Source organism: Vicugna pacos, chromosome 1 (genome assembly GCF_048564905.1).
Source record: "Vicugna pacos chromosome 1, VicPac4, whole genome shotgun sequence".
NCBI lineage: Eukaryota > Metazoa > Chordata > Mammalia > Artiodactyla > Camelidae > Vicugna > Vicugna pacos.
In genome coordinates this window covers 74520772-74547373 of record NC_132987.1, presented here as the reverse complement: position 1 = coordinate 74547373, position 26602 = coordinate 74520772, and the positions used below count along the sequence as shown (strand labels likewise).

Sequence of the window (26602 nt, the reverse complement as noted above, 5' to 3'; positions counted from 1 at the left end):
AAAAGAGAAGGAGTAGAAGGAAGAAGAGGTAGAAGAGTAAACCCATGAAAGGGTGTAGCATATAAGTGATGAAGAATGCAGGTGTCTGCGACAGTGGGTTAACCTCAAAGCTGGAAAGCTTTTTAGAGCTCCGTCTGCTGTCTGTTCTGTGGGCTGATGGGCGATTAGATCAGCCTGGTCCTAGCTCGACACTGGGAATGACATGCTTCTTATAAAGTTTGTGCCAGGAACCCAGCCAAGTCTAACATCTCTTTTTCATTTAAGTTAGCATTTTTCTTGGTTCAAATTCACAGGTAAAAGTTCCCTCCAGAGAACATCCATGGTAGCTTTCTTCATCAAAGGGCTTACCTCTACCCTGAGAACTATTTGCCTTGTATATCCACATGCTTCAGGGAAAGACAGGATTTCATAAATGAAACACCTCCCAGAGCCCCTCCCCACACACTCCCTCCACAGCCCCACAGGTCTGCTCCCCTGGAGGGGGCTGGGGTGTATGAGGAATGCAGAGAGATGAGAGCTCTTGCATGAGGCCAAGGAGCCCTCTTCTCTTCATCCCACTCATGCAAACCAAACGCTTCTGATTCCCAGCATATTTTTCCTGGGCTTAAGCATAGAAGCAAACAATGCAGTAAACAGGTAAGAAGCTGTTTTTTTTTCACTACAAGACTTAAATTTGTAAAGGTCCGAGATGAGTCCTTGATATAAGAAGACAGCAGGAAGTTCAATGCTCTGACAGTGTTATTCTCAGTACAGTCCGAGAACTACTTGTAGCCCAAACACCAGCAAAGCTAGTTAAATAAAATTAACAGTGTCCCAGGCTCTGCTCCAAACCAACATAATCAGAAATTCTTGGCGTGGGAACTCAGGAATCTCATTTTTATCAAGTTTCCCAGGTGCTTTCCATGCACATTAAAGTATGAGCTCCACAGTGTGACCCAAATGCACACGAGGACAGCCCAGGTTTCTGTGCATGCGGGTCCCAGTATGTACTTGAGGGTCCCTCAAGGACTGATAAAATCAGCCTTTCAAGAAAGCTGGATTTTAGATAGGGTTTTTCTGGGCTCCTATTATCTTTGTAAAATGTGTTTCTGCACCCTAATGTTTTCTGCTGCACTTCGAAGATCGTATGTACCATTGGATTATCATGAACTGTTTACCTGAATTTCTCCTTCAGTCAGAGACAAGAGCTTATTATTTTTATGCCTTTATATATCTCTTGCCTGGCAGAGTGCCTGCTTAATAAACCTTTGTTGCTTAAATAAATAAACCTAGCTGCTTTCCTTATCAGAAAATTAGCAAAGCAAAGGGTTTCTGCTTGTTGTTAGTAAGTTACTCAGATTTATTGCAGAACGGGTTTAATATCAGGCCAGGTCTAGTTGGATCTTTAGCTTTATCCCTAATATCCTACAACAGTAGTGTTTCATGGAAAAGAATCTAAAAAGAAAATACATATATGTGTGTGTATATGTATAACTGAATCACATTGCTGTACACCTGAAACTAACAATGTAAATCAACTACACTTCAATACAAAATTAAACAACGAAAACCAAACAAAAACAAAAACCAGTAGGGTTTCATTACAAATGCTGCCACCACCATCTCTTGAGTCAGAAATTTGATTATCCACCCTCCGTTCACTCCTCAGTGGAAAAGCTATGCTTAATAGTGGAGAGGGTAGCCAGAAGGAGCCAAACGGGCCTAATTACAGAAAAAAGTGCAAATAGTGTTTAGTGTAGTTTATATATCCAGTCATCCCTAGGTATCTGTGGAAGGATTGGTTCCAGGAGTATTTTCATCCCTTGCGTCCTTCGGGCTGCTCAAGTTCCTTTGATACAGTGGTGTGGTATTTGCACATAACCTTTTTTTTTCTTTTCCAAATTTATTTAGAAAAACACATTCAGGTCCCAGTAACCCTGTGCCCTTCCCCACCTCAGTCATAATTTAAATAATTTAGAGACAGAGTTGGGGTCAGGTGGGGGGAGTGTGGGAGAGGGAGGGAGGGATGGATGAGAGCCCACTACACTCCCTCAACGCCCGCTTCTTGTCCTTATTTCCCTTTGCTGCCAGCTTCTTACCTCACTTGCCTGCGTGCTTCTTGGCCATGGGACCCCTGGCCCCTCACTGGCCCCCAAGGGCCATGGGGTGGGTGCAGGAGGCTGCAGCCACACTGGCCCTCAGCCCTCCAGCTTCTGAGCGCACCTGCAAGCCCATGGATCTCTGCGCACAGGCACAGCTGGAGGGGTACCCCTCAACGCCCTCCAAGTGCAGGCAGCGACTTGGGGTTAGGATGGATCAGCAGGCACTTGATGGTCATCAACACATGCCACATTCCCAGCTCAGCTGTCCAGTCCCTCTTGAGCACGTTGACACAGATCTCACCATTGGCATCTACACTTGGGTGAAAGATCTTGGTCAGGATCCTTGAGTGGGGAGGTAGGAAAGGTCTTCCTCAGCAGAAATTTCATGCGGAACAGGCCTCTGGCATATGCGGTCCCCTTGGGTGGCTCAAGCTCCTTTTATAAAATAGTGTGGTATTTGCACATAAGGTAGGCACACCTTCTTGTAGACTTTAAATCATCTCTAGATTACTTACAATACCTACTGCAATGTAAATACTATGTAAATACTTACTGGTGCCTGGCAAATTCAAGTTTGCTTTTTGAAACTTTCTGGAATTTTTTCCGAATGCTTCTGACCCAGGGTTGTTTGAATCCTCCAATGAGGCACCCGCAGATATGGAGGGCTGACTGTATTCAGTAGGAAAGTGACCCCTCAGTTTACCCAAGGTCTAGGAACAACTGTCGATGGCACCTTGATGGTGAGGCCCTTTGTACGTTGCTGCTCCGAGTTCACAGGGACTGCAGACTCAGGAGAGAAGAGAAAGCCAGTGCCTGGGGGAGTGCCTTCCTGGCTGTCTCCCCTCCCTCCCTGCTGAGGGCTCTCGGAGCTCTCAGGGGGGCTCTGGGAGACGCTGAGAGGCATCTGGCTGCTGAGCTCTAGGAATGCATTTCCCACCGGGTGCTTCTCCAAACATGCTGTGAGGCTGCAGAGTTACCCTCTGATGAGTGACACTTCAGGGATGGTTTAGTGGTTTAGGAAATTGATAAAGTCAGAAGGAAGTAAATGAGTTTGATCATAAGTTCTGGGGCCAATCAACGCTCTAGGTCCAGGAAACTGATGGAGATCAGACAGGAAAATGCTGGAGATGAAAGCACCCAGTGTCTTGTCACATCTGGTTCGAGATGTGCTGAGTGAAGAAGTGCCAGGACTAGAAATGTGAGAAGAAACACGGGGTCCTGGGAAAGGGCACTGCTGCGGGGCTTGGGCTGGTTTTCATGTTTTTTTTTTTTCCTGTTTTCTTCCCCCCAAAAAGCTGAAATAAAGTTGACCTGAAATAATTCTAGTCATGTGTATATCCTAACTCTGGCACATTCTTTATCATGTTAACTTCTCTTTATTTCAAAGAACATTCAGTTTACTGGACCCAAACATCATGGTGTTTTTAATTTAAACAGAGGGTCTTGCCAAACCCAGCCCTAAGAGAAATATTTTCATTATCCAGCTCTTTTATCAACTCCACAGCTCGGGTGTGGCTTCAGTCCCCTGCTTGCCAAGCCTCAGTGCTGCTGAGAAACCAAACACGATGGCCCTGAAACAAGAAAATACTTTCAATGGATTGGTTTCCACCTGCGTCTGATGTGAGACACGCCACAAGGAATGAGTTGCAGAAACAGGGGAGCCAAATTCAGATATTTATATTTAATAGTATTATGTGTGATTTAAAGACAGTATAAGAGTTTTATCATAAGAATTGCTAATAATGTTGACAACCATAGGTATCAGTTATCGAAAAATGACTATTGCAGGGCGCTGCTCTGGTGACTTTACAGACGTATCAACTTCCCTACAACCTTATTAGTAGATACCATCATCATCGTCGTTGTCGTCGTCGCCATCAACGTCATCATTTATAAATGAAAGCAAAGAGCAGACAGATCAAAGGGAGATGACTTGACCTATCATTTTGCCAGGTGCCTGGCTGGTCCACACCCTTAGAAAAAAAACCTCAGGAAGCCTGGTCTAATCTAGTTAGTCGAGACAGTTTCTCTCCATGGATTAAAAAGGTGAGTAACCATGGAAGAAAATCATAGAAGGGCATGTACTGAGTGAGTCATGAAGAGTGGGAAGATGCAGAGTATGGGTGCTGAAGGTATGATCTGAATTGGATGCAGCCCCAAGCACTCTGCTAGCAGAAATGGTGTTAGAAGAGGACTTTGGAAACTCCCCATGATAGCTAATCCAGGTTTTTGGCAGCCTCTCCCAGATCGTCCTCTAATTGTACATTTTTTGAATGTCATGCAATTCACGTGCATGGAATCTGGTTTATTTGGAAGGTTAAATAAAAAGGAAAGTTGAGTAGAATGACCCAGAAATGTAATTATAGAACTGGATATAATGAAATTTTGGCTTGAGGTTCGATCCAGAGAATAATTATTTTAAATATGTTTTTCTTTAGTATATAAATCAGCAGCATTCTTGTATTTTTCTACACTTGCATTTATGTTTACACTTTGTTGCCCAGAATCTGTGTTGAGTTTATGAAAATGGGCACTCATTTCTCAATTAAGATGTTTAAATACACCTCACTGCTTTGCTATAAAATTAGCCCAGAATTCTCAGAGCCGCTGGTGCAAGCTTTGGAATGCATTTAGCTCTTTTTCAGAGAGAGTGAGCTCCCCCAAAGCAATGCCAAAGGCAGGAGATCTTTAAGCACAGTGTCCAGCACAGAGCAAGCTCCTGGGCTGACGCTTGTGAGTAACTAGAATGAGGAATCCTGAGAACTGCTATTTGAGACTGTGTTCTTGAAGATCTGGTGTTATTTAATTGTGGACTGGGGAATTACCTATGCAGTTGGAGTACAAATGGATCTGGGCAAGAATCCCCTTTATTATGCAAACTTTGCGGAGTCCTAGTCTAAGTCTCTGTTAGTCATTTAAGTGGGCCTAGGGGGGAGGAGAGGAAACAGGGAAAGGAAGATAGAAAAGCAAAGTCTTTCTTTAGTACGGCCCATAGGGCAACATTTCAATGTATGGGAAGTCCCTTTCTACTCTTGTAACATATTTCCAAAGTATCTCTGATTTATAGGCTCTGATATCTATTTTATATGCCAAATATTAAATTCCTATCTGAGCGCACATTCCTACAGTTATGTCTCACCCTCCAGGTTGATCCAGTGGGGATCTCCCATCAGCATCCCCCAAAAGTCCACCTTCCTGAGGGTGACTCTTTCTTTACCAAAATACTGAATCAACTGCACCTTAACTTAGAAACTGAAAAATATGAAGGAAGGGATTTGTAATGATTCATCCACCTGGATGTGGAACTCGAAGAATCTAGGTCAGTGTAAGAGTGTAAAGTAGTCACGGTTCATCCTGGATGTTGCACACGAACTTCACCTGGCCTTGGCCATGGGGAAATTTAACAGTATGCGTTTCCTTTAGATTTGGCAACTGGCCCTGGAGCCAGGGGTAATTATTGTGCTTGCTTCTTCCTGGTCTTTCGCAGGAAGAGAAGAGAGAAATACATTCTGTCCAAAGAGGCTGAAGACATTTAAATCTTGGAGATATTACGGGTTTGGTTCCAGACCACCAAAATAAAGTGAATATTACAATGAAACAAGTCACACGACTTTTTTTCTGTTTTTTTGGTTTCCCAGTGCATATAAAGGTTACATTTACACTATATTGTAGCCTATAGTATGCGTTATGTCTCCAAAAAATGTACTTACAAAATTTAAAAATACTGTATTACTAAAAAATGCTAACCATCATCTGAGCCTTCAGCAAGTTATAATCTTTTTATTGGTGGAGGGTTTGAATACCCCAAACATGACACAGATATCCAAAGTGAGCAAATGTTGGAAAAATGGCACTGAGAGACTTGCTTAACACAGGGTTGCCACAAACCTTCATTTCATTAAAAAAACAAAACAAAACAGAGAGAAAAAACCCACATTGTATCTGTGAAGCATAAGTAAACAAGATATGCTTGTATGTTGCTAAGGAAATAAGACAGATTCTTGGCCTTAAAAAGCTTATAGTCAAGCTAAGAAAATTTGGAAAAGTGTGCACAGCTTAAGAGCCAAAAGAGGAAGAGCCACCACACAGCATAAAAAAGAGATGACAGAAAGGTAAGCCGAGAGTCAGTCCCACGCGGGCACACGGGAAGCCCAGACAGAAGGGCTTTGTGAGAAGACAGCAGCCTTCGTCACAGAAGTTCTGAGAAAATGAGTCCTCTATGAAGACAGGGCTGCTTGCGAGTGAAAGCTGTATCTGCTAGTGAAGGAGATCTCCACTACGTCGCACAAATAAGGAGTCAATTACTAAAACGGAACCAACATGATTTCTTAAATAAGGATTTATGTTCTTTTTTCTTTTTTTCTTATAAAACAATGCAAATCACGCAGAATATCATTTGAAATTAATCTCCAGCTCTAAACTTTAGACTCAGTTTATGGTATTTCTTTTCTCTTGTTTTCTCACAAAGCGATAGTTAGTACTGTATCATAAATCAGACCAGTCCTCTCTCAAATGTGAATATTTAGAAGAACAAAGTGGCCAAAGGCACTTTGGTTGCAGATCACTAGAAACAGTTCTTTCATTCTCTGTTCATCTCTATGAGATTTCCTTCAATTATGTGCCATATTTCTTTTTCCTTCTAAAGGATGGTGGCTTGTGATAATTCCATATGCGTCATATTCTCCACTTTTTGTTTGATGCCATCTGTTTAACACAATAGAAAAGAATTAGGAACGCTATCACGTCAGCTGAATTCATCTGATCCCCCTCCAAAGAAATATATGGCACTATTCGACTGGGCAAAAATCGTGGGTGCTAAATCCTTTAACTAGTTTCAGATGTGAAACACGTGTTTTTCCCATAATGTAGATGTTACATGTTCTTTTACATCACTGCCCTCCCTTTTTCCTGGTAAACAGACTGGCTTTTGGCAAATCAAGACCATTTGACGAGCCCTACAAAGTGTGTTTTATAAGCACCGGAGTCAGCACAATCTTGGGGAGAGCTCTCAGTTCGCCTGCCTTCACAACCAACCTGCTTCCTTGAAGGAGTCCCATGGCCTCTCATTTTGAAAACAGGTATACTGTCGTGGGCTGAATTAGGTCCCCCCGCCCACTGCCAAATCATATGTTGAAGTCCAAACTCCCAATAGCCCTGAATGGGACCTTATTTGGAGACAGGGACTTAACAAAAGTAATGAAGTTAAAATGAGGCTACCAGGGTGGGCCTAAGCTGATGTGACTAATGTCCTTACAGAATGGGGAAATTTAGACACAGACCCCCAGACCGAGAAAACACCACATGAACATGAAAGAGGTCTCCTACAAGCCAAGGAGAGAAGGATGGGACAGCCCTCAGAAGGAGCCAACTTTGCCAGCTCCTTAACTTCAGAAGTCGACCCCCAAAACTGTAAGACAGTAAATTTCTGTTGTTCAAGCCACCCAGTTTGTGGTACTTTATTATGGGAACCCTAGTCAGCTAACACAGATAACTATTACACATCCACCTCACTGGGCTGTACTGAGGGTTCCGGGAAATATTCCAGGGTCCAACCCAGCTTCAGGGCTGAAGTTGTCCTTCCTAGAACACTGAAATTGACCAATTTCAGTGAAATTGAGACAATTCAAGCTCTTGTGTGAAATGCACTTCCACCCTCACCATGGTGTCCATGGCCTTAGGATATCCTGTACAGAGCATCTCTGCTTACTACCCAGGACTCAAGACAGGCCAGTTTGGTCCTAAGAAACCCGAGATCCATTCTGAATCCCTAAAGAAAACATGACAGTTTTGTAGACAGACCTGGGCAAAACCTGTAACCGAGAAGTTTATGGAGATCATGCTTTCTCCTTGATTCTCTTCCATCATCAGATCCACTTTTCTCCCTCTGCAGTTCTCTTTTGCTCACACAGAGTTCCTTAGTGACTCACCTTTGCATTCACTGTGTCCATCAGGCCACTCATGCAGCCTCTCTTTGGCTACTCCTCCAATAGTGGTTCTCAAACTTTAATGGCATCAGAATCACTTGAAAGAGCTTTTAAAACTCAGATTATTAAGCCCTATTCCCAGAGTTTATGATTCAGTGAGTCTGAGGAAGCACTGCCAAGTTTCTGGGTGATACTGATGCTGTTGGTCTGGGGACCACACTCTGAGAACCACTGCTATGCAATATGACATTTCTGTTTCAGTTTTCACTGATTATGTCCCTGCAAGTTCTCAGGCTCCCAAGGTCTCTATTCTTAAAAAAGCTCTGGCTCAGATCGTCTTTTGCCTTAGCTGCATAGGTCCCTGGCCATCCCCGATGTTGGAATACTTAGGGCAAGTAGCTCAGTCAGCTGTGGCCAGTGAAGGGCAGGGTTATGTGGCCCCACATTTAGGGGCTAGTGCCCCATCAGTTCTGTAGGTTTTATAGGTGGAGCCATGAGTCAAGGGCTCTGACGTGTGTCTAGCTTATAAGAGGTGGGCCAAAAGTTTATTTGTAAGTCACATATTTGTCACAGTCATTTCTTACACGTTGGCTTCATAGTACACATTATTAAAAGCCACAGTGTCTCAGAATCAGATTGAAGAGCGTCATACTGAAGGAAAAGCACATTCATAGTCCTGACTCAGGTTGCTCCAAACTCTCATGTCACCGAGATTCTTCAGGTAAATCACAGTGGGCCGGGGCAGACTTGTAGCTTTGACGGCAAGAGGGTGGGATCCAACTCAGCAATAGCATCAGAGGTAGAGGCCAAATCTATAAGGGATGCTGGTATGTGTTCTTACACATGGGTAAATTAATTGAGTGTGAGTCAATTTCTGTCCCCTACGGCATACTGAATCTTGGTCCCCGCCCTGGGCCAAGCATAGCGCTATAACATGCAGTAGAATGAATGATTTCACTTGATCAATGAATGAATGATTATCATCCTTTACATTTGTGTAGTTACTTGGAGTCTTCCCACTGGCATTATCTCTGTTATCATCTTAATGTATGGAATTTGCTCTGAAGTCATCTTTCAGCTTTTATGATTCAAACTGATATCCAGTGGCCTGGTGACAGTGATACCATAAGTAAATAAAAGTCTAGTTGCTAAAATAGAACTTCTTTACTTATTTCTGAAGAATGATAAAGGGAATCCATTGATCATAGCTATCACTTCTTTTTCATTTCCTTACTTCTCTCCATCTGCTTTCCTCACACCCAAGCCTCTTTGGACACTCCCAGGAAAGCTTCCTGCCCACAGCTCCAGCCCCCATGCCTCTCATCCTTTTTTTTTTTTTTTTTAACATTTTTTATTGATTTATAATCATTTTACAATGCTGTGTCAAATGTTGTGTCATCCTTTTGTATCTTTTCCCTTTTCTTCCTAGTTTTGTCTCAAATTGCATATCAAGTGCCCTCCTAAGGCAGGAAGAGTTTGGAATACCCATGTTTTGCGCCAATACTGAACTTAATTTGGGAGCTTTATCAGGACTCCCCAATAACAATGATCTCTTCCCAAGAGCCCATTCTTCTAAGCAGCTTTGCTTTAGCTTTTGAAGTATTTTTTATCAAATCACAATTGAATCTTTCAAAGGTGGACACTCACAAAAGGACTGGGCTCATGTGATGATGAAAATGATCAGTAACTTACCCAAAATGATTCAGTTGAAAGCAATTCTCTTCAGCTTCTGCTCTGCAGGTGCATTCCTTTCTCCCCACACTCTCAACTCTCAAGTTCTTAGCCATGGAGGTTCTGAGGGTTTTTATATTTAATCTAGAAAAGAATCAAGAGAGCTTTGCAAGGATTTCTCAAATGCGCAACCACCCCCCTTAGTGCAGAAGAAATGCAGTCCCTTGTGTTTGAAGTCTGCGGTGGTGGCTGCAGACAGTGGCAGTACCCCTTCTAGCACCAAGCTACTCCAGACAAAGTGCTGTGTCGCAATCTCCTATTTTGAATTTATCAAACAAAGAGAGAATGGCTTAGTTCTAGCTCCCTCAGGCAAAATCTCTGTTTACTGATTTAGTATCTCAGGAATGGGACAGGATCCGAGGCCAGGACCAAGAGATGGTGAGAGGATTTGAAGGAGAGAGACAAACTATAAAGCTAAAAGTCGCTCCTAGCATCCAAATGACGATAATAATAGAATGTAGAGATAGGCAAGGACTGCTTTTGCACTTGATAGCAAGTTTTCAGATTTCTACTGAAAATGGCCTTAGATAAACATGAAACCTATTATTCCCAGTTAAATAGCTGGTCTTGGAAAGGATGCTAGTTTCCTGGCAACTGCGTCAAACCTTGATCTAGTCTCACAGCTGGTGGTCCCCAGTTGCAAAATGGAAAGTGAGAGCGAGGAAAAGGAGAGATGCTCTATACCTGCATGTGTCCCCAGAAATGCTGACTGCTCTTTGAGTTCAAGAGCTCAAGTTCAAGCTTTTAGAATTAATTGAATTTAAGTTTTTATTTTCATTATTCCTCAATCTGGATTGCTCTCCACCCTCCTCTTCACTGCAGCAAATTCTTGCTTATCTTTTTGGTTTCAATGTAAACATCATTTATGCCAAACAGCCTTCCCTGGCTCTCCCCACCAGCCTTTAAACTAGGTGAGTTCCTGCTACAGCTTCCGTAGCTCCAAGTGCTGATCCTGGCAGACGATGTATGACACGTCTGCTCCTGCTCAGTGATTTGTCTGTCTTTCTGATCGATGGTGAGGGCAGTGACGCTCTCTGCTTTCTGCACCATTGTGAACAAGTGCTTAGCACACGTGAGGTGATATCTAGAGCTTTGGTTTTGTTCTCAGCCTATTCAGAGAGAAGAGAAATTTTGAAATATTTCTATGCATGGTCTCCTCTTTTTTAGGGATCTATATCAATATCTATTTGTTATTATTGTTTAGTTTGAATTAGTCTTTACACATTAACCTCATGTTACATATGATCTTGTCTTACTTCCAGTTTTATTTTTTGTTTTTCTTCTTAGTTCCTATCTGCTTTTCCTTCCTCTGTCCCCAGGGGCCATTCCAGGACAGAACTTTCTAAAATTCCAAAGCCCTCTGTACTTCAGAATTTTGAGAATTCTCGTTTTACGTGTTTATTTCTAGAAACTGTGCTTGCGGGAGTTCTGAGGTCTGTGGCTTCAACATCAAGGTCATGGGAAAGTCCTTACTGTTCAGAAGGCGCTTCCTGGAGCCCGGCAATGAGTATGTGCAGATCCTCTACCGGGTGTTAGTAGGAGAGACACCCTTGATTACCTGTGCTTAGAGTACTTCTCCCTGAAATGGGTCACCTCAGTGGGCAATTTCATCTAATATGTCCACTTTGCTTTTGAGTTTACTTCTATTTTTCTTAGTAGTGACCGGTTTTTAAAAAGGAAAGAATAGAACAAGCATTGCTAGGAGGAAACTGAAGCAGGAGCAAGGTTAAGAGATAAGACAAAACATCTCCTTCAAGTGTGTTCAGGTCTTCAGGTCCAGATTATTCAGAACAAACTTGCAGATCAATCAGGAAACTCCCAGGGAGAGAAACCTGTTTGAGGGAAACATGCATGACTTTGAACACACCTGCACTCCAGGGACAGAAAAGTGACCCTGACAGAGAGACGAATAAGCTTGCTGTTGATCCTGAGCAAGAGTCTAGAGCATTAAATCGCCGATTCTCAGGCTGTTGGGTCAGAATATCTTGACATTGTCCCAAAGAAGTTGGTTAAAATCAAGTTTTGTCAAACTGAAAACACTGCATCAGTTGAATACCAAAGAGGAATTTTTATCTCAGTAAGACATTTGACAAAGTCTGTTATCATATCACTAAGAACCAGATGGTAAACTGAGGACTATATGAAAGCACAATGGGGTAGATTCAGAGTTGACTGAACAAACCTATTAAAGGAAATGATTTAGTAGATCCATGTCCTTTGGAAGGAGCTCTCTCACGTGTCATAATGCTCACTCTGCCTGGTATTATGACGATGATAATTTAGATGATATTTCTCAGAACTGCCAAAAGCACCAAACTGGGAGGGAAAATGCGTTGGTTAATAAAATCAAGATCAAGACTGAAAGATATTTTAACTGGCAATAAATTTCATTGCCAACATCCCATGAACTTACAATTAAGGACACATGTGTAGGAAGTGATTTTTATTAATCCAATATTCTATATGTTGATTTAGAAAAATCAGAAAATACAAACAAGCAAATGGAAGGAAAAATTGTTAGTGTGGGAGTCATCAGAACTGTCCACAAAAACTGTAGCTCTCTTTCCGAGCTCACTGTAAGCTTACAGTTCCTGACTCCCTTTGAAGTAAGACATGGCCTTGTGATTTCCTTCTAACAACAAAATAGCAAAAGTGTCATGCAGTGTGTGCAAGTTATCCCATCTTTAATTTCTGCCTCCGTGACAATGGAAGCTTCTGGAGCCTCCATCTGCCTATGTCTCTGAGTGGATCTGATGAGCAGACCCCCTCTCTTGTGACCTTTGTCAGTTTGCAGCACAAGCCAGAACCCATCGCTTATTGTTAAGATTTGGCTGTTGCATTAAGTCACTGTGATTTGGAGACTGTTACTGCAACAAAACCTAACCTATTTTGATTGATAAAACTGGTATTTCTGAATACAAAGATGAGATGTGTTTGTGGTAAGTTAACTCCCAGATCTTTAGTATACATGTATCATATACACAAAAGTTGTAAAAATGCCACCCCTCTATTTTGTAACATATTGGCTCACTTCATTATATTTTGAAGTAAATGTGTTTCTACAACATCAATTTTATAATTTCAGACATTGAACTCATTACTCAATCAATCCCCTACTGTTAGAACTTTATTATTCCAATTATGTGATAATTAATGCTATAATGACATTCTTTGTCACAACTTTAATATTTTACTTAGAATGAATTTAGGACAATAATACCATAGGAAGAAAGGCTATTGCTTTATTGGGCTTTTATTATCATTTCCAAATTATCCTAAAATAAGTGACACAAAGATACAGTCCCACCAGCTGTGTGTGAGAAGCCCAGCTCTGCCAGATACTTTTCTACACAGGATATTGGCTATTTTCATTATTACCAGTCTAAGTTTGCCAGCACATTTGGAAGCTAGTTTGTTGGAACATTTCATCATGTTTGTGGGCCATTTTATTTCTTTCTTTGTTACTCTATGATTCATGGACTTTTTTCTTTTGTCTATTTCAGTTGATTCACAAGATGTTATTTGATATTAAGTCTATTGGGAGGCAAGTACAGGTCAGAGGTAGAGTGCATGCTTAGCAAGCGTGTGATCCTGGGTTCAGTCCCCAGCACCTCCACTGAAAAAACAATAATTAAAAAATAGTAATAAACACAACTTGTTACCTCCTCCCCTCTAATTTTTTTAAGTTAAAAAAACCGATATTAGGTCTATTAAATCCCTGTTATATATTTTATAAAAGTATTTCTTGGTTTCCAACTTTTTAATATTATTTATGATTCTTCCATATTGAAGTTATAAATTATAGTTAACAAAATACAGCAATATTTTGTACATGACTTATGTCTTTGAAAGTCATGCTTAAAATATCTTCTCAAATCTCCAAATAAAATATAATATTTTCTTCCAGTACTCTTCTTATTTTTTACATGTACACTTTTAATCCCTCTGGAATGTATTTATGAATACTGAATGTAATAAGAATCTTTTCTTCCCCACTCAAAAAAAGACCTGGAGTTTTTAATTGACCTAAAACACAACAAGAAGCAAGTAGTGAAGCAAAGAAATTAATGCAATTCTAAACTTTCTTAACAAAAATGTAGGACACACAAAAAAAGGAAGCAAATTCTATTGCATTCTCTATTTTAGATGAGACCACATCTAAAATATTTAGTTTGGGGTTTTACATCTAAATTGGGATATTGACAAATTGGAGGATAGTCAGAGAAGGGCAAGCAGAATGATAGTGGTTCTGGAAACCCTGTCTTTTGAAGAACAACTCAAGGAATGTTTTGCTTGGAGAAGAGATGGATGTTGATGATGAAAATTACATTTGGATTCAGGAACAACTGCCATGAAGAAGTACTAGATTCATGCTGTGTAGTTCTAGATGTCAGCATGCGGTGCATCAAAATGTTTGGCAACGCTTCTTTCTCTTAAATAAAAGGACGAATTTTGTGTCAGTTAGATTTGTTCAAAAATGGGCTACTGACATTCCCACTAGTGAAGAATTTTAAACAATGACTAAATGTCATTCTATCAGGGAGTTTATAGAGGAGATCCTTGTCTGGGTTAGGATGTTGGACCAATAATCTCTAAGGCCCTCTCCAAAATCCTAGATTTTACAATTCTGGACTATGTTTGACCTGCCTGAAAAAAAAATGGCTTACTAAAGAAACCCTTGTTCCTTTCAAAAATTTAGGTCTGAGTTGTGAAAATGGCTTAAACTGAGAGGTTACGATAGAGCATCAGTTGAGGGGCAGGTGCACTGACTTTGGGCATTTGTGTACTGGCCCAGGCCCCACCACCCAGTAAGCAGCAGTAGAGCCTTAGGCAAATCACTCGTCTTGCCTGGGCTACAATTTGTCATTCTAAAAAAATGTGCAAAGTGAGCAAAGATATCATTACCAGACAATCTAAGGGTCCCTTCAAAATCTAAGATATTATAATTCTATGTTTAATAAATAGGTGGAATAAACTACCTAATCAGGTCTCCAGATAGAAACCCAGATGTCTATTCTAATAATTGCTGATCATTTCAATGCCTTATCTTAGAGAACCTACAAGCAAGTCCAGAGGTTAAATTCAAGGCTCATATATTCATTAGAAATGAAAATTTTTAAGAATCTATGGCACACCAGACACGATGCTAGTTATCAGAGATTCAAAGATGATTAAAATGAACTCTGTGCTCTCAAAGATCTCACAGTTTAGTAGTGATGACAGCCTAGACTATAATACAATGTGAAAATGGTGTTGAGTCTGTTTAACTGCTGTAGGTCCAGAGACATGCATCTTCTGTGTAGGTCTCTAAATAGTAGGTCTAGACAATATCTAAATACTCCTCCAGCACTACGTCTTGCACATGCTTCTACATCAGAAGAAAGACTAGCCTGCTATACCCAGTGCACCAGGGATAACCAGTGGTTGTGTAAAGACAGACGCTGAGCAGTGCCCCCCAGGCTCAAGTCAGAGACTGAATCACAACAGCCTATTTAAGATTAAGGAGACCTGTGGAGTCTCAATCAAGCAAGCCACAGTCTCCACAAATCTCTCCCGATAATTACCTTCTATGGACATTTTCCACGGTACTGGCTCATCTAAGATTTCATAGTATGGTATAAATAAAACCCAAGGAGACACCCTCTCTGTGCTTTAGTAATGTGCTCAATAAAGGCACATTTTGTTTGAGGGAAGGGTCCGATGACACCTTTGTGATATTATTAGCAGAATGTACTGATTCAAGTGATGAATGGGAAGTGGCTCGTCTAAGTGTCTGAAGTTGGCCTTTGCAGAGATAGTTGCATGACTTGCCTCCTGGAGCCTGTAAACTACTGGGGCAGGATTCTCACGTACTATTTTAAATAGCACTAAGCCCTCACATTCCCATGTTATGAAACTTCAGGCTTTGTTTCATTAGGAATAACCTGGCAGTACCTGATCAAGAACAGAGGGGAAATAGCACATTACCTGACAGAACAGAACGTTTCAACAGGACCCTGTCACATGTGATTGTTTCTCCCATTACTAGCTTTCAAATAAGAGCATTCACAGGTATGCGGCAGTGGTCTCAGAATCACGTGGAGGGCTTCTTAAAGCATGCAGTGCTGACCCACAACCTAGAGTTTCTGATTCACTTGGGTCTGAGGTGGTACCTAAGAATTTGTATTTCCAGCAAGTTCTCAGTTGATGTTGATACTACTGGTGTAGAGACTAAACTCTGAGAACCACTGCCGTACAAGATGAATAGTTGATATTTGACACATTCTTTCCCATCTCAAAGAACTTCCCAAACCAAGCCAGACTTCCATACCCATTTAGGGTCTCCCTAGAGAGATGCTCAGAAATAGAATAAAGAAAAGAGTGGAAGTAAACATCATTAAGAGTTTTCCTGGGGCCAGAAGAAAAGATATGAATAGATCAGTGACCTTTGATGTCTGGTGTCAGTGGATCGCATCCACACTGGGTAGAACCAATGACCTCATGTGAGTCAGCGCGGAGAAGACAAGGACAAAACCCATCAGGGTATCACGCTTCAAGAAATGGCTGCTTCCCTCATTCCTTAGGAATATCCTAGTCCTCCTGTTTTCTTGGTATTTATGTTGTCTACCTGAGCTGAGCTACTTGGCCTTTAGGAACTCTGCATATAACCTGAGAAATTCCAAGAAATTCTTATCCTCATGGCTTTGACTTACTCAAGACGGATATGTTCTCTAAACAACCCAATAACTCACCACTGCGGGTATTTATCGTGTTCTCTATAGCAGACTATGCTAACAGAATTTCTTCAGAGTGCAGTTATTTTAAAATCAAATGATCCTTACATGTGAAAGATTCTTCTTTCTCTTTGGATACTTTTCTGCTCTTGAGTTTCAAAGGCTGCAAGTAAGGGCTTTCCACACTGTGCCATCCACAGATTCTTCTCCTGACTTTTGATGGTGTGTGACCGTGGCTGAGCACATGCCACTGAATAAAGCACTTCCAAGCTGGAACCACAGTGCTCAATTTGCTTCCATCCATTTCCAAAGACATGGCTAGTGGCCCAAGCTTCTGACCTTTCCATTTCCCTTCTGGCCCACCTCATCTCCAAGAAGACATAGGCCCCCAGGGGAGAAAGGAAAGGCATTCCACAGACACAGCCCAGAAGAAAGTACCATCCCAGGGCAGAGCCACTGGCAGCCCATCCAGGCTATTCTGGGGTGGATCCAGCCCTACTGCATATTTCTCTAAGATAAAACATCAAGTTGAAGATACATGAAATATTTCTTTTTCTACAATTTCAAAATACATGTAGACTTTGTAGGCTCCCAAAATAAACCTTTGAGAATAAAGCAGTAAATTTTTCAGTAAGTTATACTAGAAATAGATGGTTAGGAAACCTCTAATCTGGCGAAGACTGGAATGGAAGCAAGAACGGAAAATGAGCCAAAACTCCTGGTCACTAATAGGCTCCTCACTTAAACCAATATGCTCACTTCGTGCATTCTGATCTGAGCAGGCCACTGATTCCCGGGAAGAGAGTGGATCAGATATTTTAGCTTTAAATGTGGTTAAAGAATAAGAGAAAGAAACTCAGGCAGAGAAATTGCCAGGCGTAGAGAATCATTATGCCTTTTCCTTTTTAATATCATTCCAAAGTGATGCTTTGAATAGGCGTTATTTTGTGTCCTGTGAGTGCCATGGGGGTAGATCTGTGTGGTTCGCCTCCTCTGACAGAAAACTAAAAGACTGACATTGTGATAGACTTGGTCCAGATCAGAAGTCGATCTGGAATTTGTGGACATCAGTCCTGCTATTTAATGTCAAGGCCTTCATCCTCTAAAGGTTAAAAAAAAAAGTCCAGGAAGAGAAAAGATATGTCAATATTATTTTAAATGACATTAATGCGACACTCTAAGTGAAAAGCCCCCTCTAAGACACTTATCTGTTTCTTCTCTTGTTTCCTTCTGCAATCTATCTACCTATTATTCTTTCTCTCTGAAAAAAAGACTGAGATAAGGTGGTAAAATGGAATGAATAAACATATACCATAGGGATGCTTTAAAGATTAAAAGGATAACTTATGGGAAAGCATCCAGCAAACACATAGTAGATGCTCAGTAAAAAAAAAAAAATCTTCTTCCCTTGTTGGCAGAGGGAAAGCATTGCAAGATTGTGGGCAGAAAAGTGTCATTATGAGAGCTACGTTAGGTTCTTCCCCTCGTTGGAGTCAAATTGTTGAGAAAGGAACACCAGAATTTACACACCGAATCCCTCTGTGACTCTTTTGCAAACTGAGCTTTATTCTTCCCAATCATCGCTGCAGGTTTTAGAACAAAGCTCTGAACAAAGCAACGCTCCTCGCAACCAAAGAGGGTTCTGCTAAACAACAAATTATGCCTGTAGTTCAAGGTTGTATGAGATTCCTGGCATCAGATTAGGAGTTCCTTTGAAGAAAAGATTGTTGTCTTCAGTAGAACTCCTGATTAGTTCTCTTTCTTAGAAGCTGTAATAATATACTTTCTATGGGAATTAGGTAGTCATCTGGTCAACCAACAATTAAGGACACACCATTCACATTTGGTTACATGTTTAGCATATATTTTCCTGTCTGGATGATTTTAAAGGCTATTAAGAATAAAATAGTTTTGCTCCAAGTGCATGTAAGTATGTTCTCTATTTTAAAAAGAGAAAGAATTAAATTCTCTGCCATATCCACGTAAGAAGCCATGAACTATAGTGAATGAGAGTAAGCTTTGGGTTCAGATGGTCCTGAACTCAAATTTCTTTACTAGGTTTGTGGACTTGGGAAAGTTATTTAACCTTTTGGAGATGCAGTTTTCTCATGTGTAAAATAGTGGTGATAGTAGCTTACCTTGTAAGTAATTCTTGTTAAGAATTGCATAAGAGAAGGGAGGGTAATACTCAGTGGTAGACTGCGTGCTTAGCATGCACAAGGTTTTGTGTTACATCCCTAGGACCTCCAAAAGAAAAAAAAAAAGAATTACATGAGACAATGTGTATTATACACTTATAATGCATACAGTGTCTGCCTCACATAGGGAATGCATCAATAAACAGTGGTTAGTACTGTAGTGATGACCGCTAGTTGTGCCAAAGTTGGCCAAGCTACTGTCCCTGGGGCCATGTACCTTGAGCATTTTTGTTTGACCCTTACTTTTGCCACCTGAACAATGCAAGACTGAGTCCCTGAAAGATCTTGGAAAAATGACCTCTTTGATGATCACCACTTCCATATGGTGAAGTCCATGATCTGGCCAGAGTTTATTGGCCAAAGCCACCTCAGAACTTTGGAATGCAGTTCCATCACTGGGATAGCTGCTGTAGTGTCTCCGTGAGCTTGAGGTGCTTAGGGGGCTGGGGTGAGGAGGCCAGCTGGAGGCTTCAAACCACTCTGGATCTTACCATCACCTCAGAGGTCTTTCAGCTCAGTCAGCTACCAGGAGGTAGAAGTTTAGCTTCCTAACGTTTGTTCCTGCTTAGAAATAGGCTGGACCGTTAGTTTTCCTAATTCTGAAGGCCTTGCAGCACAGCCCTGAATATTCAGCTTCCCCTGTCAGGAATAGAGACAACTGTCCATTTGGAGACTGGCCAGCGAGAGGCTCCTGCTGCTGCAGAGCATGGCGGCTCAGTCTGCTGCCCTTTGACTCCAGGCAGGCTCCAGCTGCCTCCTTCCTGACCACGAAAGCAAACTGACTCCAGCTCCTCAGGGAAATATCTCTTCTCTGATAAGGAACCAAGCCCCAAAGTTCTTGAAAAGTTTAGTTTTTCCCTTCCAGAAGTTTCTAATCCACATAATCAGTAGCCTCTTCACACTCTCTTCACAGCACTTAACGGCATTAGGACGCTCTCAGTGGGTCGCTGAGTGATTGCAGTTAAGGAGCCAGACCATGACAGTGAACTCACTCATGTCCGTGGCCACCTAAGCAGTGGTGTGTTGACCAAGAGAGATAACCTTTCAGGGATGCAGAAGAAACTTTTGTTTAGTGAGGTGAGCAAAGTGTAAGGAAAGCTGCCTGTCCGGGGCACGCTGGATAAAATGACATATAACAGAGCATCAATAACAGAACAACTTCTAGCACAAACAGCACTCTGCTGTGGTAGGATTTGTTTTTCATTTGGTTTGCTTTTCTTTTTCACTTGTAATAAATAAGGACATAAATGATTTTGTAGGGAAGCATAATAATATGGAGAAGCAAACTAAAAAATAAAATGTTTCCTAGGAAGCCACTTACATCTACTATGAATTTTGTAAAATGCATCCTCCTGGTCTCTTTATATATACAGTCAATCTTAACTAACTGCTTAATAACCCATTTTATGAAGGTACCACAATCATTTCTCCAAGCCTGAACTGTCAGTATTTGGGTAGTTTCCAGGTTTTCAGTATTATAGGAGTACTTTGATGAATGATCTAGCAGATAAATATTTGTTCTTAGCCAGTATCCTTTCCCAACAATAAGTTCCTAGATATTGCATTTGTTGAGTGAAAGGCCCTGCACAGGATTTTTGCTGTGAATGCCTCTGGACAGATGCAACGTTTGTCTCCGGGGAGTGGACTTTCCAGGTCTTGCACAAAGAGCCATATGTCTCTGGTTTCCCAAGTCAGTCCCAATTAATTCCTGCTGACCCAGGAATTAGCTGTCAGTGCCTCTTTTTACTCTCACAGGTGTCTTGGTTTAGGCAATGTACATAGATAGTCACCTAGGCATGGGGTAGATGAGTGCTTTCCTTTAAGAGAGAATGAAAACTGTTTCTGAAATTGTTGCATCAACTCGAACTATCCCAATAATGTGTAAGTGATACTGTGGATTTGCAGCCTCTCTGATGCCTATTTTTTCCCAGACCTTTTCATGTTTATCATCAAATGATCATAAAATGCTATTTTATTAAAATCATGATTTACATTTCCTGATCTCTGTTGACGTTCAACATCGTTTATATTTTTGTTAGCCACATACATATTTTCTCTCCTTCGAAGTGCTTGGTCAGACCTTTTGACTACTTCCTATTGGGATGTTTGGGTTAAGCCAGTAAAAACTGAACACAGCCCAGATGCCTATCAAAAGGAGAAGGCACTGTATAAAATGTGACATTAGTCAGCTGCCACAATGAGCTCATCAGAGTATCATGAGACACTATGGATAGCTCAACAATATATTAGTAAATAAAAAGTAAGTTCATAAAGATTAAATACACATATATATGTATGTACACAAATATACATAGAGAACAAAAATTAAATTTTAGAAATAAAAATGCTACACAGAAATCTGTATAAAAGAGAAAGCATTTAGATGAGGATGAATATGAGATTCAGGCTACCTCAGAGCGGAGAGACGCAGAAGGACGAGATCCACAGGCCTTGCGGTTGGACATCAGTTATCATTAATGTCTGAGCATTTGTTCTGGGTGGCGCATTCTAAGGATTTATCACAAACAAGTAAACAAGGAGGCAAAAGAAGACCATGTGTAGGTCATGAGTGAAGAATGTGATTGATTCATTCCCAGTGAGGAGAGGGGAGGAGATGTACATTTTAAGGTTATTTAGAGATACCCCTGGCTCTGCCCTCAAGAAAGGTTAAACAACATATATTCCCACCAACATGTGTTCTGAATTATTCGAGAAAGCCAAAGGGATGGGGCTGGACCCCCTGGGCCATGACGTGTGGAGTGAACCGGGACCTCTGCCCTGATCCACTAATGGCGAGGCCTTTGGTCCACCTTTCCCGTTCTCGTCTGTGCTGAAGGCCTGCCTGTTTCGGTCTCGTGTTGGAAGGTGAGACGAGAAGCAGGGCCTGTATAGCATTTGGCTGAGGGCTGGAACCAGATGGAACGCCTCTTTTACCGTTGTTTTCCGTGGCTCCCAGATGTGAAGACAGCCACCTGCTCTCCAGCTGTCTCCATGTTTACTCCAGCCGCAGCCCCTTTTCAGTAACATTTTCTCAAATTTTACTTGCCAGTCCTGTTCTAAAAACTGCCTGCTGTCCACCACTAACATCATTAACACAAACAATGAATGTCTGGTTTTTGCTGAAGATGCCAGAAGTGTTAGGTATGTGAATGAGAATAGATATACTTGTATGCATTTCTTTATTTTTAATCTGATAAATAGGCCTCCACCCTCCAGTCATGAGAAGCTGCATCTCAGCAATGTGCAAGAGACCCTCTCCCTTCCGGAGATGGCAGAATAGAAACGGCTGAGAAGAGATGGAACCCTGACTAGAAATTTCAGTCCGTCGGCGAAGTGCCGGCTGTCCGAGCTTGTGTCCACTGGTATGCAGCTGCCTCTGCTCTCTGCGGAAAGCTGGGGTCGGGGGCCCTGCGGCAGGGCTTGTCACACTGGCTTCACAGTGGCCTCCATCAAAGGTCTGTCAGTCTCCAGGCAGCCCTGTGACAGCAGAACTTGGCCCCTACCATATCTATTTGAAATAAAATATGCATTGAATAAAACCACTCACCTCCACCATCTTCAAGTCATGAGAGATTCCAGTCCTCCCCCGATAGTTCTCCGAGGTGCCTTGGCTGGCCAGCTGCCACACGGAAAGGCCTGTTCTCTGAGGGGAAATGGAAGAATGCCCTTCTGTCTTTCCAGAGTCTTCCAGTATAGCGAAGACAAAGTTTACTTTGTCATTGTGTCATTGTTCTGGCTATTCTTACCCTCAAAATGCGTCAGAAATCTGCCCACTTGTCCCCAGCTCCTTTATGACAATTCAAGCCACCCTGTCGTCCGTGGACTGTTACAGCAAATACAAACAAACCTCCCGTATTTCCTCCAGACAAATTCTCAGAGCAGCCAGGGGAAGACTTTAAAAACACAAGCCAGATGTGTTAGAGCCCTAATTAGTAAGATATAAAACAGTAAGAATAATAATGTATTCAAATTAAAAGTCCCAATCAAGGTCTGTGAGGCCTGCGAGCCTTCCAGCCCTGTTCCCTGCTGTTCTCTCAGGGCTGGACACGGTTCTGTTTGTTTGTTTGTCTGTCTGTTTGTAACTCCCCCTAGCTCTTCGTTACCTCAGGCTCAGTCTGTCCCTCTGCCTGAAATCTCTTCCTGTCTACCCCCTGCTCCTGCCTCATGCTGCTTCCTCAGAGGCGCCTTTCATTGATTCCATAATCTAAATGAGGGACCCTGTTTTAGTTTCTCCTTATAGCCTTCATTGTCCTTCTTAGCATTTTCATGATTCATCATCATCTATGTGTTGGTGTGATTATTTTCTCAGTATCTGCTTCCTCCCTGAGCACATAGCACCAGTGCCCAACAGATAGTGGACGCTCAAGAAGGTAACAAATGAAAGAGAAAGATACAGAAACTTGAATGGCTTAAGTTCGATTTAGCTACACACACGCGCGCGCACACGGTACTTGTGGATTATTGAGCAGCCCCACCCTCTCCTAACTCTCAGTTCAGAAACTGGAAAACAAGAGGCCTAACCCAGCCATTGTCACAGCATTTCTGTTTCATGTTACTGTTGACTGCCTACTTAAAAGCAATTCAATCCATGTGCAAGGATTCCACGACAGTCATGAGACAAAGGCAAAAATGCCTTGGTTCTATATTTGCTACAATCTGTCACTTTTAAAATCCTCCCTATATGTGGCTTTTTTTTGATGCTTGGGAGACCTCTATAAATCTGGCAAATATGTTTACAGGCTGGAATACTAGGAAGATATTTTGGGAATAAATGTGTATTTACTTCCAAGCACAAACTGAGAAAAAGTTGTCCTAGGATTTAATCAGTTTTAAGAAGAATCAGCTTCTTGGGTCGTATCCTGCAATCCTTCCCCTTTCACTGTACCTCTTCCATAATAACCCCTCTCCATCCCCATCTTGGAGTCAGTCACACAACTTTAGGTCTAGAATGGACATTCGAGACCCCCTGAGCTTTACATACGACCAAGGCTCAGTGAGATGAAGAGATGTGCCCAAAGCCACCCAACTCTGATCAGACAACTGTCAAGGACTGGAAAACAAGGTGACAGGGTGAGCTTTTATAAAAGCATAGTTTTGATAATTGGCTCCCAAAATTTCTATTTAAAAAAAAGAAGCAAGGAACATTATAAATCTGAGAGTGCTCTAATTTTTCAAAGGATTTTTTAAAAAAGGTTAATTGTTCCTATCAAGCTAAAGAAACCAAGATACTAAGGCCTCAAAATATTTTAAAATCAAATCATTCCAGGCAGAACAATCTTCACATACTCCAGGCTTGTTTACATTTACCTTTTGTATTTCTTTCTATAATCAAGTAAGATTAGTGAAAATTATCTGGACCACAATTCTGCAATGCAGTTATTAAGCCATTTATTTAAAATGTTGCCTTCTCTTTAATCTGAACAGTTCTAGGATCTGGCATTTTGATGTTTACAATGTAAACGATCAGTTGTAAAAACATTTACTGAATTCCTATTGTGCAAAAGAGAGTTTACTGGGCCCCAGGAGAGCTGGGAAAGTGAGTTAGAGAGGGGTCACCTGAAAGAACTTATACTCTGTTATGATGGAAGATGACCCATATAGCCAGAAACTCACCCCAAAATCTACCGACAGCACAAGTGGAAAAAGGACTTGTATAGCTGTGAGTAATAGCAGCCTATGAATTTATCTTTGGAAAGAAGAAGTATTAGAACAGAAAATTAATCTTACTTCAATTCTTCACATTGGTGAAGCAAAAAGTTTCATCTGTTTTTTAAAAGTATACAGATTGATTGCTTGGAAATTATTTTTTTAAAGCTAAGTATTACTCTGAAACAAAGGTAATACCAATTGGAAAATATTTCTAAAAACAGTTCAAGGACAAGGATAAACAAGTATATTTGTAGTTGTCCCTAAGTCATTAAGTTGGTAACTGAATTAATTTTTCCTTCATATCATAGAGACTTAAAGCAGTCTCACTGTTGGGAATTTATTCTGGATGTATTCCTATGTGAAGATACCCACTGTGCTTTTATGAAATTTCTCAAAATTGAAAACAACATAAATGTTCATCAGAAAGGGTTGATTTAATCAACCGTGTTCAACCTATGAAGCAGAATACCATACCCTTCTGATAAAGAATAAGGGGGGTCTACAAGTACCAATATGGTAGAAGGACGAAGAAATATTATTAAATGAAATGGCATAGAAAAAAATATGATAGAATCCTATTTGACAAAAATAAGATTGTATAATATACAATTCAAAAAGCACTTCTGGGTATCTTTGGGAAATGAGAGAATGGCTAGGGGTAAAGAGAACTTTTCTTTTTAATTTTATACCCTTCTGTACCTTTTGATTATCTTTTAATCATGAATAGGTATTACTTTTTGTTTATTAGATTTTTATACTATTATACTTGTATCAGTTTAAAGCTATAGTGCTTTTAAATGGAAGTTACTTGGAAAAATGTCCTAACTTCTTTTCTCTCAGGGACTGTTGTGGGCTATGCACTTGCCTTAGTTTGCCCCAACTCTAATGATAGTGTGTACGAGTAGATCTGAATTTTCATTGCTGTTACTAAATGCTTTAACCCTGCTTATTTTAAGAAGCTCTATCTAGTTTCTTAACAGAAACCTGTTAAAATAGTAAATTTTAAGGTTCCTGCTAAATTTAATATTAAAAATTGTATGAGACCCTTGGTCTTTTAACTAACCATGCATTTAACCTTCCTTTATGAACATAGCATTACATGTGTAGCATTTTTTATGTTATAAGTTACAAGTTGATTGAGACAAAGTATCTGATTTTAAGGGACATGAAATGCAGTGGGAGAGTTAGAAACTGGTTTTACTCTATACAACCTGTTCCCCAAAAAAGCTCTTATCACACAAAAGGGTGTGAGGTACAGAAGAAAAGTTACAAAATTACACTGGATCAAGGAAGATTTCCAGGAAAATGTAGCAATTACCATGAATCTCAAAAAAAAAAAAAGTTGGTACAATGCCACTACCTTCATTAGAATACTTTATATGATCCAGAATTAGAGAATTTTAGACATAGAAATGACCTTAAAAGAATATGAAGTCTATAAACAAGGTGCTACTGTATAGCACAGGGAACTATATTCAATATCTTGCAATAGCCTATAATGAAAAAGAATATGAAAAGGAATGTCTGTATATGTGTAACTGAGTCACTATGCTGTGCAACAGAAATTAACACATTGTAAACCAACTGTACTTCAAAAACATAAAATAAAATAAAATACATTGATGGAAATATTAAAAAAAATATGAAATCAAATCTTCCTATTTAAAAAAAATTTTAATATTACTTTTTAAAACATAACTTTTTAAAACCACAAGGGCTGGTGGTTCAGATTAAGTAGTCAGTACAGAGTAAACATTTAACAAATGTTCCTTTCTTCCAAGACCAGGTACACAATTTATAGGGCATTTTGTTCAAAAGTGATGAAGAATTTCGAGCTAGCTACAACAAGGCATTCAACCAAACCTGCGCCCTTCAGAGCATGGGGTCCATGCGACTATCACACAGTTCTCAGGCTCATGATGCAGGGTCCCTCACTCCTTTTACCTAAGTTCCTAGAAGACCCTAGAGGCAGAACCAAACAAGAACCCAGATCTCCTCAGACCCTGCTTCATGCCCTGTGCTATTCAGATTTAGAACAAAACCCAACTAAAGTGGTAATTTATGTAATGCTTTTTAAAATTTTGCTGCACACAACTGCACAATCATTTTAAGAAATGTACAAAATCACATTATGTCAGTTGCTCAAGTAGTTAAATAATCCAGGCCTTTAAGCAATGCAGTGGGTCATGGATTCTGCCTTTCACGTTTTCATTTTTTGCCTTTTATAAAAAACAACTGAATTTGTAGCGTTATTTTTAAAAAAAATGATTACAATAAGAAAGCTCATACTGTATTTGATTACAATA

At 40.7% G+C, this 26602-nt stretch overlaps 1 long non-coding RNA gene and 1 pseudogene across 7 annotated transcripts in view; both read right to left on the bottom strand.

Annotated features, from left to right (window-relative positions):
- LOC140697606 (uncharacterized) overlaps positions 1-22672 on the bottom strand; it is a 56038-nt gene extending 33366 nt beyond the window's left edge. Inside the window, exons 1-7 of one of the 7 annotated variants that reach the window (XR_012074766.1) lie at positions 22394-22672; positions 22195-22290; positions 21059-21155; positions 19569-19688; positions 18588-18693; positions 9698-9820; positions 6477-6785 (exon numbers count right to left, since the gene is read on the bottom strand). This is a non-coding gene — a long non-coding RNA (uncharacterized lncRNA). Of the gene's footprint in view, positions 1-6476; positions 6786-9697; positions 9821-18587; positions 18694-19568; positions 19689-21058; positions 21156-22194 lie in introns of those variants that run through there. The other 6 variants (XR_012074764.1, XR_012074770.1, XR_012074769.1 and 3 more) reach the window with 6 other exon arrangements.
- On the bottom strand, positions 1972-2985 carry LOC116277681 (ubiquitin-conjugating enzyme E2 S pseudogene; annotated as a pseudogene).
- Positions 22673-26602: the final 3930 nt, after the last annotated feature.